Consider the following 17,625-nt stretch of genomic DNA (forward strand, 5'->3'; position numbering starts at 1 on the left):
GAGTCCTTCAAAAAGGGACTAGGGGCCAGGCATGATGACTTATGCCTATAATTCCAGCATTTTGGGAGGCAAGAGGACCTCTTGAGCCCAGGAGTTCTAGAACAGCTGGGGCATCATAGCAAGACTCCCATCTCTACAAAGAAAAAATTGTTTTAATTAGCCAGGCATGGTGGCATATGCCTGTAGTCCCAGCAACTTGGGAGGCTGAGGCAAGAGGATGGCCTGAGCCCAGGAGTTCGAGGCTGCAGTGAGCTGTGATAGCATCACTGCATTCCAGTCTGGGTGACAGAGTGAAACCCTGTCTCAAAAATAAATAGCCAGGCATGCTGGCTCATGCCTGTAATCCCAGCACTTTGGGAGTCCGAGGCAGGTGGATCACCTCAGGTCAGGAGTTTGAGACCAGCCTGGCCAGCATGGTAAAACCCTATATCTACTAAAAATACAAAATCAGCTGGGCATGGTGGTGGATGCCTGTAATCCCAGCTATTCAGGAGGCTGACATGGGAGAATCACTTGAACCCAGGAGGTGGAGGTTGCGGTGAGCCAAGATCGCGCCATTGCACTCCAGCCTGGGCAACAAGAGTGAAACTCTATCTCAAATTAAATAAGTAATAAAACCCCGAAAACATAAAGGGACTAGGATCCTCCCTGAAGTCAAAGAGAATTTCCTGCTAGTCTTGAAGAAGAAAGCTGCCACTTTATAAGAGGATCTGTGAAGGGGGCCATGTGACAAAGACTTGAGGGAAGCTCTAGTTGAGAGTGGCCCCTGGTGACATCTACCAAGAAAACAAAGGCCTCAATCATATAGATGCAAGAAACTAAATTCTGCCAACAATCACGTGAGCCTGGAAGAGGGCCTCAACCTCCAGGAAGAAATGCAACCCGGCAGACACCTTGATTGTCAGCTTGTGAGACCCTGAGTAGAGGACCCAGTTCAGCCATACCTGCACCCATGACACATGGAAACTGTGAGATAATGCATTGCTGTTGCTTTAAGCTACTAAATTGTAGTGATTTATTACGTAGTAGTAGAAAACTAATACCACCACCCCTCCCAAGAATTCATCTTCCGGACTCTGTAGCACATTGCACTCATCAGTATTATAACCCTCCCTACAACATATCATACTTATTATCCCCCACACATCTGCTACCTTACTGTCACTGCAATCCCAGGCCCAGTCTTCTTTGGGCTTGGTACCAAGTATCTGGAAGCTAAAAGGTAGGAAGTAATACATGCTTGTTGAAGTAATGTCATGCAAACCCAAAATTGCTTTCTATCTCCACTCCGTGAGTATTTTCAAAGGAGATAATCTTTTCTTTTCTTTTTCTTTTTCTTTTCTTTTCTTTTTTTTTTTTCTGTTAGACCAAGTCTCACACTGTTGCCCATGCTGGTGTGCAGTGGTGTGATCTCAGCTCGCTGCAACCTCTGCCTCCTGGGTTCAAGTGATTCTTGTGCCTCAGCCTCCCGAGTAGCTGGGACTGCAGGCGTGAGTCACCACGCCTGGCTAATTTTTGTATTTTTAGTAGAGACAAGGTTTCGCCATGTTGACCAGGCTGGTCTCGAACTCCTGACCTCAGGTGTTCCACCCAGCTTGGCCTCCCAAAGTGCTGGGATTACAGGCATGAGCCACTGTGCCCGGCCGGAGGTAATCTTTTTGACATCTTGTGTATGTGTAGGGCTGGCTCAGTTGTCCATGACATTTTGTATGTACATACATATATTTAATTATTAATTTAATGAATTCTATAGTAGCCCCTAAAACAAGATATGGTTTCAGACTTCCCCTCTGGCTTTAGGCTATAACATTTCTCTTGAATGTTCTGAGAATATTAGATCCTCCATGACAATGTCTTTAAAATTGTGTCGAGGCCGGGCGCGGTGGCTCAAGCCTGTAATCCCAGCACTTTGGGAGGCCGAGACGGGCGGATCACGAGGTCAGGAGATCGAGACCATCCTGGCTAACACGGTGAAACCCCGTCTCTACTAAAAATACAAAAACTAGCCGGGCGAGATGGCGGGCGCCTGTAGTCCCAGCTACTCGGGAGGCTGAGGCAGGAGAATGGCGTAAACCTGGGAGGCGGAGCTTGCAGTGAGCTGAGATCCGGCCACTGCACTCCAGCCCAGGCGACAGAGCGAGACTCCGTCTCAAAAAAAATAAATAAAATAAAATAAAATAAAATAAAATGTGTCGAGTAACACTAACCCTTAAATGGGCTGTGGGCAGCTGTCAAGTTTCAGGCCTCGACTCTTGGCAAGATGTTGTCTCTCTCAGAGGCCTTTAGAATGTCTCCAAAGCACACTACAGTGTATCTGCTGAACTGTTATGCAACAGCCTCTGTACCTCATGGTCAAGGTATGTTTCATTGTTGTAATATCCCCTTAACAACCATTGCAATGGCCAGGACATGTGGCCTGGCCTGTGGCTCAGAGACATAGGCACTGTAGCCACATATGACCCCAGAAACAAGGAACAGGTCTATGAGGTTGATTTGCTTGATTCCTACTCCACCCCCATATATGTGTGTGCACACACACAGACACATACATGCATGTGTGCACAGAAACCCACACACCTTCTTTGTTGGCGCCACTGATAATATAAAATGCCTGTAACAAGGGACAGAGCTTTTTATTTTTCTCTGTGTAAGAAGATTTATGGGGTAAAAGCTCCTGAATAGACTGGGCACAGTGGCTCACGTCTGTAATTCCAGCACTTTGGGAGTCTGAGGCAGGTGGATCACGAGGTCAAGAGATCAAGACCATCCCAGCCAAGATGGTGAAACCCCATCTCTACTAAAAACACAAAACTTCGCTGGGTGTGGGGCGGGCACCTGTAGTCCCAGCTACTCAGAAGGCTGAGGCAGGAGAATCGCTTGAACCCGGGAGGCGGAGGTTGCAGTGAGCTGAGATCACGCCACTGCACTCCAGCCTGGGTGACAGAGCAAGACTCCATCAAAAAGAGAAAGAAAGAGAGAGAGAGAGAGAAAAAGAGAGAGAGAGAGAGAGAGAGAGAAAGAAAGAAGGAAGGAAAGAAAGAAAGAGAGAAAGAAAAGAAAAGAAAAGGAAAGAAAAGAGGAAGAGGGATTTCTCAAGGATCGCCATATCTAAGCCAAAGGCCTTGAGGGGGAAGGGAGGGAAAGGAAGTGTGGGGCGTGGCAGGCACCTCTCCCTGCCTTTGATTCAGACATTCCTGGTGCTTCCTGGGTGTAGACACTTTTCTCTCAGTCTGCTTCCTTGTAGGCAAAATGGGTGTAATAATCGCACTCACCTTATGGGGTTGTTTTAAGAATTACATGAAACAATGCATGTTAGGCAGACAACTCAAGGGTCGGCACACAGAAAGCCTCCCTTTAGCTATTACCATTATTTGACCTGTAATCAGGCTCAAAGAGTGTCTTTTAGGGTCTCAAAAAGTGGGTGCAAATTGGCTCTCCCCCGTAGTTGGTGGTTGCTCATCAGGTGTTTAGGACGTCTGCAAAGTAAGGAGGTCTGACAGACTCCTCATTGTAAGCTGTTCCCTAGTCACTCCGCCCCCATACTGGGAGTGGCAAGGTAGGCACTTGGCAAGAAACCCAGCAGTGAGACAATAGGTGTGAAAGATGAACAGGAAGTGTGGTTTGGAAGCGAGTGCTAGCACCAAACCACTCATGGAGAACACCTAATCTGGCTGCTGATTGGGGGCTGAGCCATCACTCGGATCAAGCTTCAACGGGAAGGTGTGTTTTCATGCCCAAACTTACAGCAGGCAGACCTTCACCAGGGAGATTGATTGAACTGGTGACCAAGGGCTCCCTTGAGACAGCACGGCCTTTGGCCTTCCAGGTTCAAATCCTAGGTCACCCAGTTACTACCTGAGGCACATTATTTAACCTCTTGGAGCCCCAGCTGTCTTATCTTTGAAACAGGCATGGCTGTTGGGAGGGTTAGTGGAGATAACGTGGGAAGAGCCTAGCACAGGGCCTGGCCCACTCCATAAATGTGAGCTCCCTCCCATTTCCCCTCCCAGGCGTCTGAGACACCCCTCCACCCCTTCCTCGTCTCCTCACTGAAGACAGTTAAGCATGCTGTCTGGGGATGACGCCAGTTCTTGATTATTTGATATTGCCACACATCTGGCCTTATCACTGACTGTTGACTATAAGACTGGCTGCCCTCTGCTCCACCTGGCTCCTTCCGGCCAGGTGGCTTCTCCTGACGTACTTGGACAACAGTGAAGGGTTGGGTCAGGTCACCTGGGGCACCAGGGTTGGTGTGAAAGAGTTTTTCCTCAATATTCCAAACTTACAAGAAGGAATGACTTTAAAAATGCATATGTATCTGCGTGCCTGAAACACACACCTTTGACAAGTTTCCTTCCATTGAGTACCCAAACTCCAGTTGTTCTGACAAGTGCCCTGCCTGGTCCTCCCTCTGAACACTTCCATAGTTCCTAAGCTTCTCTTCCAGATAATCTAGGGTTCCTGTTTCTCAGTTCATCTCCTAAATGTTGGGGTTCTAGGAGATTCTGCCCTCAGTGCCCCCACCCACCATGCTCTCTGCATGACCTCAACCGCAGCCATACCCTGCTGAGTTCCGAATCCATCTGCCTGGCTTTCTGCCCACACATCTGCATACACAGCTGCCTCCATTTCCACCTGGTGGTTCTTAGACTTAATGTGTACAAAACAGAATGATTGATCTTCTCAACACCCACCTAATCCTTCTATATTCTGTGCCCCAGGAAATGGCATGTTCTGCAAACCCAGAAACATAAGCAGATCTCCTCTTGGTCTCCGTCTTCTGTTAATTCAATTTCCTTAGTATCTCTTGACTTCCCCTCCTTCCCATCTACCTTCCGCCTCTGCATTCTGGCTGCCGCTGTGTCTCCCCTGTTACACGGGAACCATGGCCTCAGTGGGCTCCTTGCTTCTAGTCTCTGTTCTCCACCATTGCCCCCAGAGAGAACTTTCTAAAATGTAAATCTGACGGCACTCCTCCGCTTACTTAAAAATCTCTTGGCCAGGCGCGATAGCTCACGCCTGTAATCCCAGCACTTTGGGAGGCTGAGGCGGGCAGATCCTGAGGTCAGGAGGTTCGAGACCAGCCTGGCCAACATGGAGAAATCCCATCTCTACTAAAAATACAAAAATTATCCGGGTGTGGTGGCGCATGCCTGTAGTCCCAGCTACTTGGGAGGCTGAGGCAGGAGAATCGCTTGAATCTGGGAGGCAGAGGTTGTGGTGAGCCAAGATCGTGCCATTGCACTCCAGCCTGGCAACAAGAGCAAAACTCCGTCTCAAAAAAAAAAAAAAAAATCTCTCAAGGGCCCTTTCTCAGTCAGGGTCCAGACAGGGAACTGAAACCACACCAGCTATTGTAACGGGGTCAATTTAAGATAAAGAATTGTTTACTATCAAAAACAAAAAAGAATTGTTAACTTCAACTTGGCAAGTGAAATGACAAAGAGAACACTGAGGTATCACTGAGGCAGCAACTGCAGGAAACAGCTCCTCCTCCTCCCGGGACTGTGGGAACAAAGGGAAAAAGGTGGGGTTATTAATTTAGGGAGGAGGGACCCATGGCTTTAATGATAAGAAACAAACTAGAATGATATGCAAAGTCCTCGTGGTCTGTCCCCTGCTTTCTTTCTGGCTTTCTCTGTAGTCACAGCACTGGCTTCTTCATCCTCAGCCCAGGCTGAGCCACTCTGCTCTTACCACTCCATGCTTTTCACATGTGCTGCTGCTGCCTGGAATATCGTTCCTCACTCTTTTTCCTAGTAACTCACCCTTCATTCAGAAGACTTTGCTGACTGCTGCCCCACTTCAGGCTGAGTTCAGTAGCCCCCTTTCTCTTCTTTTCTTTTCTTTTTTTTTTTTTTTTGAGATGGAGTTTCGCTCTTATTGCCCAGGCTGGAGTGCAATGGTGCAATCTTGGCTCACTGCAGCCTCTGCCTCCTGGGTTCAAGCGATTCTCCTGCCTCAGCCTCCTGAGTAGCTCGGATTACAGGCATGTGCTACCACGCCTGGCTAATTTTTTGTATATTTTAGTAGAGACGAGGTTTCACCACGTCGGTCAGGCTGGTCTCAAACTCCCGACCTCAGGTGATCTGCTCACCTCAGCCTCCCAAGGTGCTAGGATTACAGGTGTGAGCCACTGTGCCCAGCCTCAGTGGTCCCCTTTCTTTTATTTTTTTGAGGCAGGGTCTTGCTCTGTCACCCAGGCTAGGTGCAGTGGCACGATCTCAGCTCACTGCAGCCTCAACCTCCCGGGCTCAAGCAATGCTCCCACGACAGCCTCCCAAGTAGCTGAGACTACAGGCATGTGTCACCATGCCCAGCGAATATTTAGATGATTTGTAGAGACGGGGTTTCACCATGTTGCCCAGGGTGGTCTTGAACTCCTAGACTTAAGCCATCCACCCGCCTCGGCCTCCGAAAGTGCTGGGATTACAAGTGTAAGCCACTATGCCCAGCCTCAGTGGACCCCTTTCTTAAGGGCACCCATAACATGCTGGTCATATCACTACCACATCACACTGTATCATCATTGCCAGTTTAGTCATCTACGAGCTCTATGGGACAGGACAGGGACAGTCCCTTTTTTCTCTTTGCCCCTCCAGTCTTCAGTACTGGCACGTAGCATGCACTCAATACATTGTTGAGTATTAAAATCAAACCCATGTTGCCTCTCATATAAATAAATAATATTCTCCTGCCTGATTTCCCCACCAAATCCAACCTTCCTAAGGGCCAACTCTGGTCCTATCTCTCTAATAATCAAAAAATCTTCAGTGGCTCCCCATTGTCTGTGGAACAAAGTCCAAACTCCTTAGCATGCCATGTCTGGTGTTGTCTCTGACCTTGCTATCTAGGCTTATTGCCCCCTACACCCCTGCATGCACCACCCCTGCCGGGCTCCTCCCATGCCACTCGCTATTTCCTCAGCACCTTGGACTCTGTCCCTCTGGATCAGAGTTCACTCTGTTACCTTCACCAGGAATACCTTTTGGGGTTACCTTTCCCTGTTGCAATTCTCACCAAGCTTCAAGGCCTGGTGGCTAGACCATCTACCTCAAGAAAACTTCCTGCATCCTCCTGAAGTAGTGGAGGATCAAGTCTCAAATGTTGAATAGGACGTTTATATCCCTATGAGGTCGGTCTAGCTTCTGCTCACTAGTCTCACCTTCTCTCTTCCCACTCACCTATTTGCTCTGTCTGCCCTAGAATGCTGGCCTTCTCTGGGCTCCTAACATGTGCCAGGCTGTTCCATGCTGCTCTGCCATTGTGCATGCTGTTCCTTCTGTCTGGAAGGCTGTCCTGCTCACCCTTCACCACCCTCACTTTCCTGACCCCAGACCATGTGAGTGCTCTCTGTTGGCATTCTGTGTGTGACCTTTTATTCGGTTGTGTCTCCCGGCTCTTCTGGACTCTATATTGCATGAAAGCAGAGCCTGTGTGTATCTTTTAACTTATTATTATTATTATTATTTTGAGACACGGTTTCACTCTTGTTGCTCAGGCTGGAGTGCAATGGCATGATCTTGGCTCACCACAACCTCTGTCTAACAGGTTCAAGCGATTCTCCTGCCTCAGCCTCCCAAGTAGCTGGGGTTACAGGCATGCGCCAACACGCCCTGCTAATTTTGTATTTTTAGTAGAGACGGGGTTTCTCCATGTTGGTCAGGCTGGTCTCGAACTCCTGACCTCAGGTGATCCTCCCGCCTCAGCCTCCCAAAGTGCTGGGATTACAAGCGTGAGCCATGGCACCTGGCTACTTTTTATTATTTTTATTTTTATTTTTTGAGATAGATTCTCGCTCTGTCACTCAGGCTGGAGTGCAGTGGCACAAATTCAGCTCACTGCAAACTTCTGCCTCCCAGGCTCAAGCAATCCTCACATCTCAGTCTCCTAAGTAGCTAGGATTACAGGTGTGCACCACCACTCCTGGCTAATTTTTTTGTGTTTTTAGTAGAGATAGGGTTTCACCATGTTGGCCAGGATGATCTCAAACTCCTAACCTCAGGTGATCCGCCCGCCTTGGCCTCCTGAAGTGCTGGGATTACAGGTGTGAGCCACCGTGCCCAGCCCTGTGTGTGTCTTGTTATTATTCCATCCCTAGTGCATAGCGCAGTGCCTAGGCACACCAGATGCTCAAAAATGTTTATTCACTAACAAGTTTCTCCATTTACACCACTCTCAGCAATCTTCAGCAAAATAGTTATTTCTATATACATACTTTTCCCCATCTTCATCATAAGCTGGATTTTTCTTCTACTTCCCCTTCTTCTTCTTCCCCTTCTTCTCCTCCTCCTCCTCCTCCTCCTCCTTCTTCTTCTTTCTTTTTTTTTTTGAGACAGGGTCTCACTCTGTTGCCCAGGCTGGAGTGCAGTGGCACGTCCTTGGCTCACTGCAGCCTCAATCTCCTAGGCTCAAGCAATCCTCTTGCCTCAGCCTTCTGAGCAGCAGGGACTGCAGGAGCATGCCACTACACCTGGCTAATTTTTTGTAAAGAGAGGGCTTTGTCATGCTGCCTAGTCAGGTCTCAAACTCCTGAGCTCAAGCTATCCTCCTGCCTCAGCCTCCCAAAGTGTTGGGATTACAGAGATAAGCCACGACGCCTAGCAGTAAACTGCCTTTTAAATAAAAATTTTAAAATACCTTTTGTATTGTTTTGTTTTGTTTTGAGCAGGAGTCTTGCTCTGTTGCCCAGGCTGGAGCACAGTGGTCCCATCTCGACTCACTGCAACCTCCACCTCCCAGATTCAAGCAATCCTTCTGCCTTAGCCTCCAGAGTAGCTGGGATTACAGGCGCCCGCCACCATGCCTGGCTAATTTTTGTATTTTTAGTAGAGATGGGGTTTCACCATGTTGACCAGGCTGGTCTCGGACTCCTGACCTCAAGTGATCCTCCCGCCTCAGCCTCCCAAAGTGCTGGGATTACAGGTGTGAGCCACCGCACCTGGCCAAAAATACCTTTTTATTATGAACATTTTGAAAGATCCACAAAAGTCAAAACATAATGTTAATAAGCCCCCTTTCCCGTCATGCTACCTCGATAGTCATCAACATTTGGCCAGTTGTATTTCATCGGTCCTCCTTTTTTTTCTGAATTATTTGAAAGTACATCTCAGACATCATGAATCAAACACTTCTTGGGAGTTGATCTGTCTTGTTTATGTTTCTCATGGCCTTTAGCTTAGTATCTGGCCCCTAGCAGATGACAATTGTTAACTGAATTAATCAAGGAAAAACATGATTCATTCATTCAAAAATTCATTCAACAAATACTTATTGAGTAGCCACTATATACCAGACACTGTCCTAGGCATTGGGGATAGATTCTAATGGGAGGACACAGGAATGAACAAATGAATGAATGAATGAATAAATGACAAAAATTTAATTTTTTTAAATATTTTTGAGACGGAGTCTCACTCTGTCATCCAGGCTGGAGTACAGTGGTGCGATCTCAGCTTACTGCAACCTCTGCCTCTTAAGTTCAAGCAATTCTCCTGCCTCAGACTCCCGAGTAGCTGGGATTACAGGTATGCACCACCACACTGGCTAATTTTTGTATTTTTAGTAGAGGTGGAGTTTCACCATTTTGCCTAGGCTGGTCTCGAACTCCTGAGCTCAAGCAATCCACTTACCTCAGCCTCCCAAAGTGCTGGGATTATAGGTGTGAGCCACTGCACCCGGCCCAAATGACAAAATTTTAAAGAGCACATTACTGCAGATTATATGGGGCAAAAAAAGAAAAAAGAAAGAAAGAAAGAAGAAAGAAAGAAAGAAAGAAAGAAAGAGAGAGAGAAAGAAAGAGAGAAAGAAAGAAAAAAAACCATACTGATAAGTGTTATGCAAATAATTAAAACAGGTGAATGTGATAGCAAGTGATTAAGTGGCTACTTGGAACAGGTGGTTAAGGAGCGCCTCTCTGAGAAGATGACCTTTATACTGCGTCTTGAATGGCAAAAAGGAACCAGCCGTGGGAAACTGAGTGAGAAAAGCAGTCCAGATGGAAAGAACAGCAACTGCAGTGTCCCTAAGGCAGAGCCAGCTTGACTGTTTGAGGAACAGAGAGAAAGGCAGTGTGGCTAGAGTGTGGGGGGCGGGGGGGAAGTGGCAGGAGTGAGGTCTGAGAAGCAAGCAGAGGCCACATCCTGTAGGGATTAAGGGTTTTGTTGAAGGTTTGTTTGGAATCCATTGGAGGCTTTGCAGGGGAGTGATACAATCTGTTTAAAAGATCATTTTGCAGGCCATGTGCGGTGGCACATGCCTGTAATCCCAGCACTCTGGGAGGCTGAGGTAGGTGGATCACTTGAGGTCAGGAGTTTGAGATCAGCCTGGCCAACACGGTGAAAACCCCATCTCTACTAAAAATACAAAAATTAGCCAGGCGTGGCGGCACGTGCCTGTAATACCAGCTACTCAGGAGACTGAGGCAGGAGAATCACTTGAACCTGGAAGGTAGAAGTTGTAGTGAGTAGAGATAGTGCCACTGCACTCCAGCTTGGATGACAGAGTGAGACTCCATCTCAAAGGAAAAAAAAGAAAAGATCATTTTGCAGCCTGTGCAATACATCAAGACCCTGTCTCTACAAAAATAAAAAATTAAAAAAAAAAAATAAGAAATTAGCTGGGGCCGGGCATGGTGGCTCATGCTTGTAATCCCAGCACTTTGGGAGGCCGAGTGGGTAGATCACAAGGTCAATCGATCTAGACCATCCTGGCCAATATGGTGAAACCCTGTTTCTACTAAAAATACAAAAATAAAAATTAGCTGGGTGTGGTGGCACGCACCTGTAGTCCTAGCTACTCAGGAGGCTGAGGCAGGATAATTGCTTAAACCTGGCAGGCAAAGGGTAGCGTGAGTCGAGATCATGCCATTGCCCTCCAGCCTGGCCACAGAACAAGACTCTGTCTCAAAAAAAAAAAAAAAAATTACCTGGGCACATGCCTGTCATCCCACCTACTTGCAAGACTGAGGCAGGAGGATCACTGGAGCCCAAAAGGTCAAGGTTGTAGTGAGCTGTGATCGCACCACTGCACTCCGGCCTGAGGGACAGCAAGACTCAGTGTCAAAAAAATTTAATAAATAAAAATACTTTTTAAAAAACAAAAGATCATTTTGGCTGTGGTGTGGAAAATAAGGCATATGGTGGCAGGAAGACCAATGAAAGGGCAATTGCAAAAGTTTAGGAAAGAGTGATGGTGTTTTAGGCCAGGTAGGAGCAGCAAAGATAGAGAGAAATGGAAGACATAGGAGATGTGCTGGAGGCAGAGTGGACGGGTCTTGCTGATGGATTCAATGTGGAGGTGAGGGAAAGAGTCAAAGATGATTCCTGAGAGAAGGAAGGTCACTCTTACAGAGTGAGGGGCACCAGTGATGGGGAGGAGGCAGTCGGGGGTTCCAGCTAGCGAATGGCAGTGTGGGCATACATAACACCAGGTGGAGTCAGCCAAGCTCACACAGTTCTACTTTAGAAGCTTCAGCACCAGCCTCAGGTTCCTCATCTGTAAAATGGCCATGACAATAACATCCTGAGCATTTCGTTTCAAGGTTAAATGAGAAGGTACATGAAGGGTCAGTGGTGAGCTAATGCACAGTGAATGTCCTTAACCCATTTCCTCTTCCTAGAATGCGCTCTCCCACCATGAGCTTCCATCTGTCTGCGGAGCCATCCAGGGGAGTGGGTGAACTTCCCTCGGTCAGGAGTGTCACACTCCCCAGGGAGAACCCGACTCACCCACTCACTTGTTGGGTAATTCTTGTACTTTTGGTACTCCCTGCAGGCAGGGCTGGGACAATAGGGAAATCGTTGCCCCAGGACTAAGGTTCTTTTAGGGGATGAGTGAGACCCAGGATTCTTGGGGGCCTGGACTTCCCCGAAAAGGGGTAAAAATGAGAAGGGAGCGGGAAGAGTAGGAGGCTGTGGGTGCTGCTCCTCTGTTTATGTGGGATCCAGGGAGGCAGGACCCCCAGAGACCGGGGGCTCTCTGCTCATGGCTCCTCCCCTGACCCAGTGATTCAATGAATACAAAGGGCCCCAGGAACTTGCCTTGGCTTGTACTTGGGGAAATGCTTCCCGACCTCCTATAACTAGAATCAGAGAGCAGGGGCCAGGCCACCTAAAAGTGGCTCTCCCTACTGTCTCCCTCCTGGCTCCCCAGACAGCACAAGTGCTAACCTTTTAAAAAGTTATATATGTATGTGTATATGTATGTATATATACACACGTATATCATATTTTATAAGTATGTATATGTATAGAAAGCTAAAAAATAGACATTAAAATGTTAGAGGTAGATTTTCTCTAGGTGGCGGAATTGTGAATTATTTTTATCTATGATTTTTCTGTATTTTCTGCAATGTGTTTTTTCCCAAAAGGGCAAACTATTACAACTAAAGAACTTCTAAAATATCTATCTTTCAAAGTGCTCAAAATCTTCCATGATTCCGATCTCTCCCTGAAACCCTCTCCATGGGAGTATTTGTATAAGAGTGATAGTAAAGATCTTTTTTTTTTTTTTTTTTGAGACTGAGTATCCCTCTATCACCCAGCATGGAATGCAGTGGCAGGATATTGGCTCACTGCAACCTCCCTCTCCCAGGTTCAAGCGATTCTCCCGCCTCAGCCTCCTAAGTAGCTGGGATTACAGGTGCCCACCACTACGCCCAGTTACTCTTTGTATTTTTTTTATTTTATTTTTTGAGATGGAGTCTTGCTCTGTCACCCAGGCTGGAGTGCAGTGGCAGGATCTCGACTCACTGCAAGCTCCGCCTCCCGGGTTCACGCCATTCTCCTGCCTCAGGCTCCAGAGTAGCTGGGACTACAGGCATCCGCCATGACGCCCAGCTAATTTTTTGTATTTTTAGTAGAGACGAGGTTTCACCGTCTTAGCTAGGATGGTCTCGATCTCCTGACCTCGTAATCCACCCGCCTTGGCCTCCCAAAGTGCTGGGATTACAGGCGTGAGCCACCATGCCCAGCCTACATTTTGTATTTTTAGTAGAGACAGGGTTTCACCATGTAGGCCAGGCTGGTCTCAAACTCCTGACCTCAAGTGATCTGCCCATCTCAGCCTCCCAAACTGCTGGGATTACAGGCATGAGACACCATGCCTGGCCCATTCATTATTTTATTTAACAAATAAATATTATGTGCTTAATGTGTATTATTTCTGGACTCTATAGGAATAAAAGATGTTTAGGATATAGTTCCTTTCTCTTTTTTTTGAGACTGAATCTCACTCTGTTGCCCAGGCTGGAGTGCAGTGGCATGATCTCGGCTCACTGCAACCTCTGCCTCCCAGATTCAAGCGATTCTCCTGCCTCAGCCTCCCGAGTAGCTGAGATTACAGGCATGTGCCACCATGCCTGGCTAATTTTGTATTTTTAGCAGAGACAGTGTTTCACCATATTGGCCAGGCTGGTCTCAAACTCCTAACCTCGTGATTCCCCAACCCTTGGCCTCCCAGAGTGCTGGAATTACAGGTGTGAGCCACTGCACCCAGCCCTGTCCTCTTTTTAATTTAGATTTAAAAAGCAAAAATAGGCTGGGCAATGGCTTATGCTTGTAATCCCAGCACTTTGGGAGGCCAAAGCAGGAGGACTGCATGAGGCCAAGGGTCCAAGACCAGCCTGGGCAACATAGCAAGACCCCACCTCTACAAAAAATAAAAATAAAAAATTAGCAAAAAATAATTAAAGCAGAAAAAGGCAAGGAAATGAATGAATAATATGGAAAATCAAGGGTATTGAGGAGGATATTATAACTACCATCTGGAGACATTAAAGGTTATTACATGCAAGAAATGGGATTTCTGGCTGGACGAGGTGCCCACACCTATAATATCAGCACTTCAGGAGGCTGAGGCGGGCAGATTACTTGAGGCTAGGAGTTCAAGACCTGCCTGGGCAACATAATGAGAACCCATCTCTACAAAAAAAAAAAAAAAAAAAAACAGTAGCCAGATGTGATGGCATGCACCTGTAGTCCCAGCTACTCAGGAGGCCGAGGTGGGAGGATTGCTTGAGCCCTGGAGGTTGAGGCTGCAGTGAGCTACGGGGGAACCACTGTACTCCAGTCTGTGTGACAGAGCAAGACCCCATATCAAAAGTAAAAGAAAAAAAGAAATAGAATTTCTGAGCCTCAAGGAGTGGATAAGACTTGGATAAGTGGAGCAGGCGGAAGGGCATTCCAGGCAAGCTCAATGACATAAGCAAAGACACTGAGGCAGAGAGGTGCCAGGGTAGTCTGGAAAACAGCAAGTAAAGGACATTGACTGTCTCGACTGTCATGGCTAACAAGTAATGGTTTACCATATATGCATATATGTATATATATACACACTCCCGTGGGAGTTTGGCTCACAGTGATCCTATAAAGTAGATGGGGCAGTACCATGCTCCCATTTCATCCATGAGGAAACTAAAAGTCTGCTGAGACAATGGCTTCTATCTGAGGCCTCCAAGTCGAAGCGGAAGATATAGAAAGATAAAGTTTTCAGATCTCCTAACCCCTTGGGGTGCTCACACCTGAGAAAGAACCTGTGGATACAGACAGAAGATTTCTCATCAAGAAGAAAACCAAGGCACTAAGGATATGGAGCAGCATTCCATTACCCACAAATCAATGACCAAACCAACATGCCCTCTATGTGTATACAGGCTGTACATCATTGCTTGAGCATAGAGAAAGATATAGAAAAGTATATACCATGCTGTCAACATTGATTTGGGTGGAGGAGGGTACAGGAAAAGACAGACGGAAGGTCGGAAAAAAGAAATACAATGAATAAAAAGTTTTCAAGAACACAGTTAGAAAAAGCATAAAGATGTTTGTTGGAGGCATAGTTTATAATGACAAAAACATGTCAACAACTAAAATGTTTAGTATAGATTTTAGTTAAAATACTTACAGCACATTTACGCCATCAGAAAGCTTTCTTGCCCTTAAAAATGATGAAGGGCCGGGCACGGTGGCTCATGCCTGTAATCTCAGCACTTTGGGAGGCCGAGGCAGGCAGATCACAAGGTCAGGAGATCGAGACTATCCTGGCTATCATGGTGAAACCCCATCTCTACTAAAAAAATACAAAAAATTAGCCAGGCGTGGTGGTGGGCACTTGTAGTCCCAGCTACTCGGGAGGCTGTGGCAGGAGAATGGCGTGAACCCGGGAGATCGCGCCACTGCACTCCAGCCTGAGCAACAGGGCGAGATTCCGTCTCAAAAAAAAAAGATGGAAAGACTCATCAATTTTCTAATTATGTTAAAAAAAATAAAATCACTAATTTCCAATCATGTTCAAAAATAAATAAAATTGATAAAAAGCACATATAATTATCAACATTAAATGGTGTTTAGAGAAAAAACAATTTTTTTTTTTTGAGACAGAGTCTCTGTTGCCAGGCTGGAATGCAGTGGCGTGATCTCATCTTACTGTAACCTCCGCCTCCTGGGTTCAAGTGATTTTCCTGCCTGTCTCCTGAGTGGCTGGGACTACAGGTGTGTGCCAACACGCCCAGATAATTTTTGTGTTTTTAGTAGAGATGGGTTTCATTATGTTGGCCAGGATGGTCTCGATATATTGACCTTGTGATCTGTCTGCTTGGCCTCCCAAAGTGCTGGGGTTACAGGTGTGAGCCATAGCACCGGGCCACTTTGCAGTTTTTCTAAATTAAATTAATTTTTTAAACAAGCAGATTGCTTTTTAAGATAAGAAAGGTTAGCAGGAATTCTAATCTGCTTTTGAGTTACATTTTCTGGCCAGGCACAGTGGCTCACGCCTGTAATCCCAGCACTTTGGGAGGCCGAGGCTGGTGGATCACGAGGTCAGGAGTTCGAAACCGCCTGGCCAACACGGTGAAACCCTGTCTCTACAAAAAAATACAAAAATTAGCCAGGCATGGTGGTGGGTGCCTGTAATCCCAGCTACTCAGGAGGCCAAGGCAGGAGAATCACTTGAACCTGGGAGGCGGAGGTTGCAGTGAATAGAGATCATGCCACTGCACTCCAGCCTGGGTGACAAGAGCAAGACTCTGCCTTAAAAAACAATAATAACAAAATAAATTAAATTACATTTTCTTAGTCACTGGACTCAATCTCAGGCATTCTCCTTCCTTTGATTTTACTGGTTGCTCTACTGATGCACCTGCCCACGTGGCACACCACTTCCATCTCACAGGGCTGCTGCCAGCTCTATGCACTTCCTGAAATGTCCCACCCGAGAAGAAAGACATCCTGTGGTCCATCCTGGGGCTTATTCACAACAGATCCTACAGCCCCAAAATAAACAGCCAGGGTGTTTCCTCTTCCTAAAGGGGAAGCAGAAGCTCCTGGTGAGCAGAGGGAAGGGTGAGCCCTGTCTAGACCACCATCCCAGGGGAATTCTGTCCACACAGTTCCCCATGGAAATCCCCAAGGCCTAGAGCAGCTCTGCTGACTCAGACCATTCTAATTGTGTCTCGGAACCCTGCCAACCTTCCCTCTCCAGCACCCTCTATCCTATACCTCCTGAGGAAGGCAAAAGATCCCAGAGGCACCTACCTGGGTGCAGGGTGAGCTTCCAAAAGAGAGTTTGCTTAGGTAAGGTAATGGGTCCAATTAGAGTTTTCTTGATTCACTGGGCTTTCAGGTCTCACCTTGAGCACTGCCTGGAGATAATCCTCTGCTCCCATCTCTGGGAACTTCCCTGGCTGGGATTTGGACCAAAGGGACTCCAAGAGCAGATGCATTTTACTGGTGCAAGTAAAAGGCTCCACATTCATTTCTGAGTAAAAGAATCAAGTGCAGTGATTATAAACCATGGGCAATTTACCCCTCAGGTTATATTTGGCAACGTCTAGTGACATCTTGGGTCATCACAACTGTGTGCTACTGGCATCCAGTAAACATCCTCCAATGCTCAGGATAGCACACAGCTCCTCCCGACCCTATCAAATAATTAACCAGCCCTCAATGCCAATAATGCTGAGATTGGGAAACCCTGGTCTAAGGTGTGCCCTGTACTTTATAGATGCAAAGAAAGGGGGCACTAGGGAATCCCAACAGTTGGGGATATCTGGAAGATCCACTGGGAGAAGGATTTTCCTAAAGAACATGAGCAATGTTTCCAGACTGCTGGCTCCCACCAAAAACATGGTGTATTTCTATTGCTTTTTTTTCTTTTTTGAGATGGAGTCTTGCTCTGTCACCCAGGCTGGAGGGCAGTGGCACAATCTCAGCTCACTGCAACCTCCGACTCTCTGGTTCAAGAGATTCTCCTGCCTTGGCTTCCCAAGTAGCTGGGATTACAGGCATGTGCCACCACAGCCAGCTAATTTTTGTATTTTTAGTAGAGACAGGGTTTCACCATGTTGGCCAGGGTAGTCTCGATCTCCTGACCTCGTGATCTGCCCACCTTGGCCTCCCAAAGTGCTGGGATTACAGGCATGAGCCACTGTGCCCAGCCTATTTCAAAAATACTTTTTAAAGCTATTATGCTATAAGTAGTTTTTTTGTTTGTTTGTTTGTTTAATTTAGAGGCAGGGTCTCTCTCACTCTGTCATCCAGGGTGGAGTGCAGTGAAATGATCATGGCTTACTGCAGCCTCAACCTTCCAGGCTCAAGCTATCCTCTGACCTCTACCTCCTGAGTA

Source organism: Trachypithecus francoisi, unplaced genomic scaffold (genome assembly GCF_009764315.1).
Source record: "Trachypithecus francoisi isolate TF-2019V2 unplaced genomic scaffold, Tfra_2.0 Lachesis_group3, whole genome shotgun sequence".
Classification (NCBI taxonomy): Eukaryota; Metazoa; Chordata; class Mammalia; order Primates; family Cercopithecidae; genus Trachypithecus; species Trachypithecus francoisi.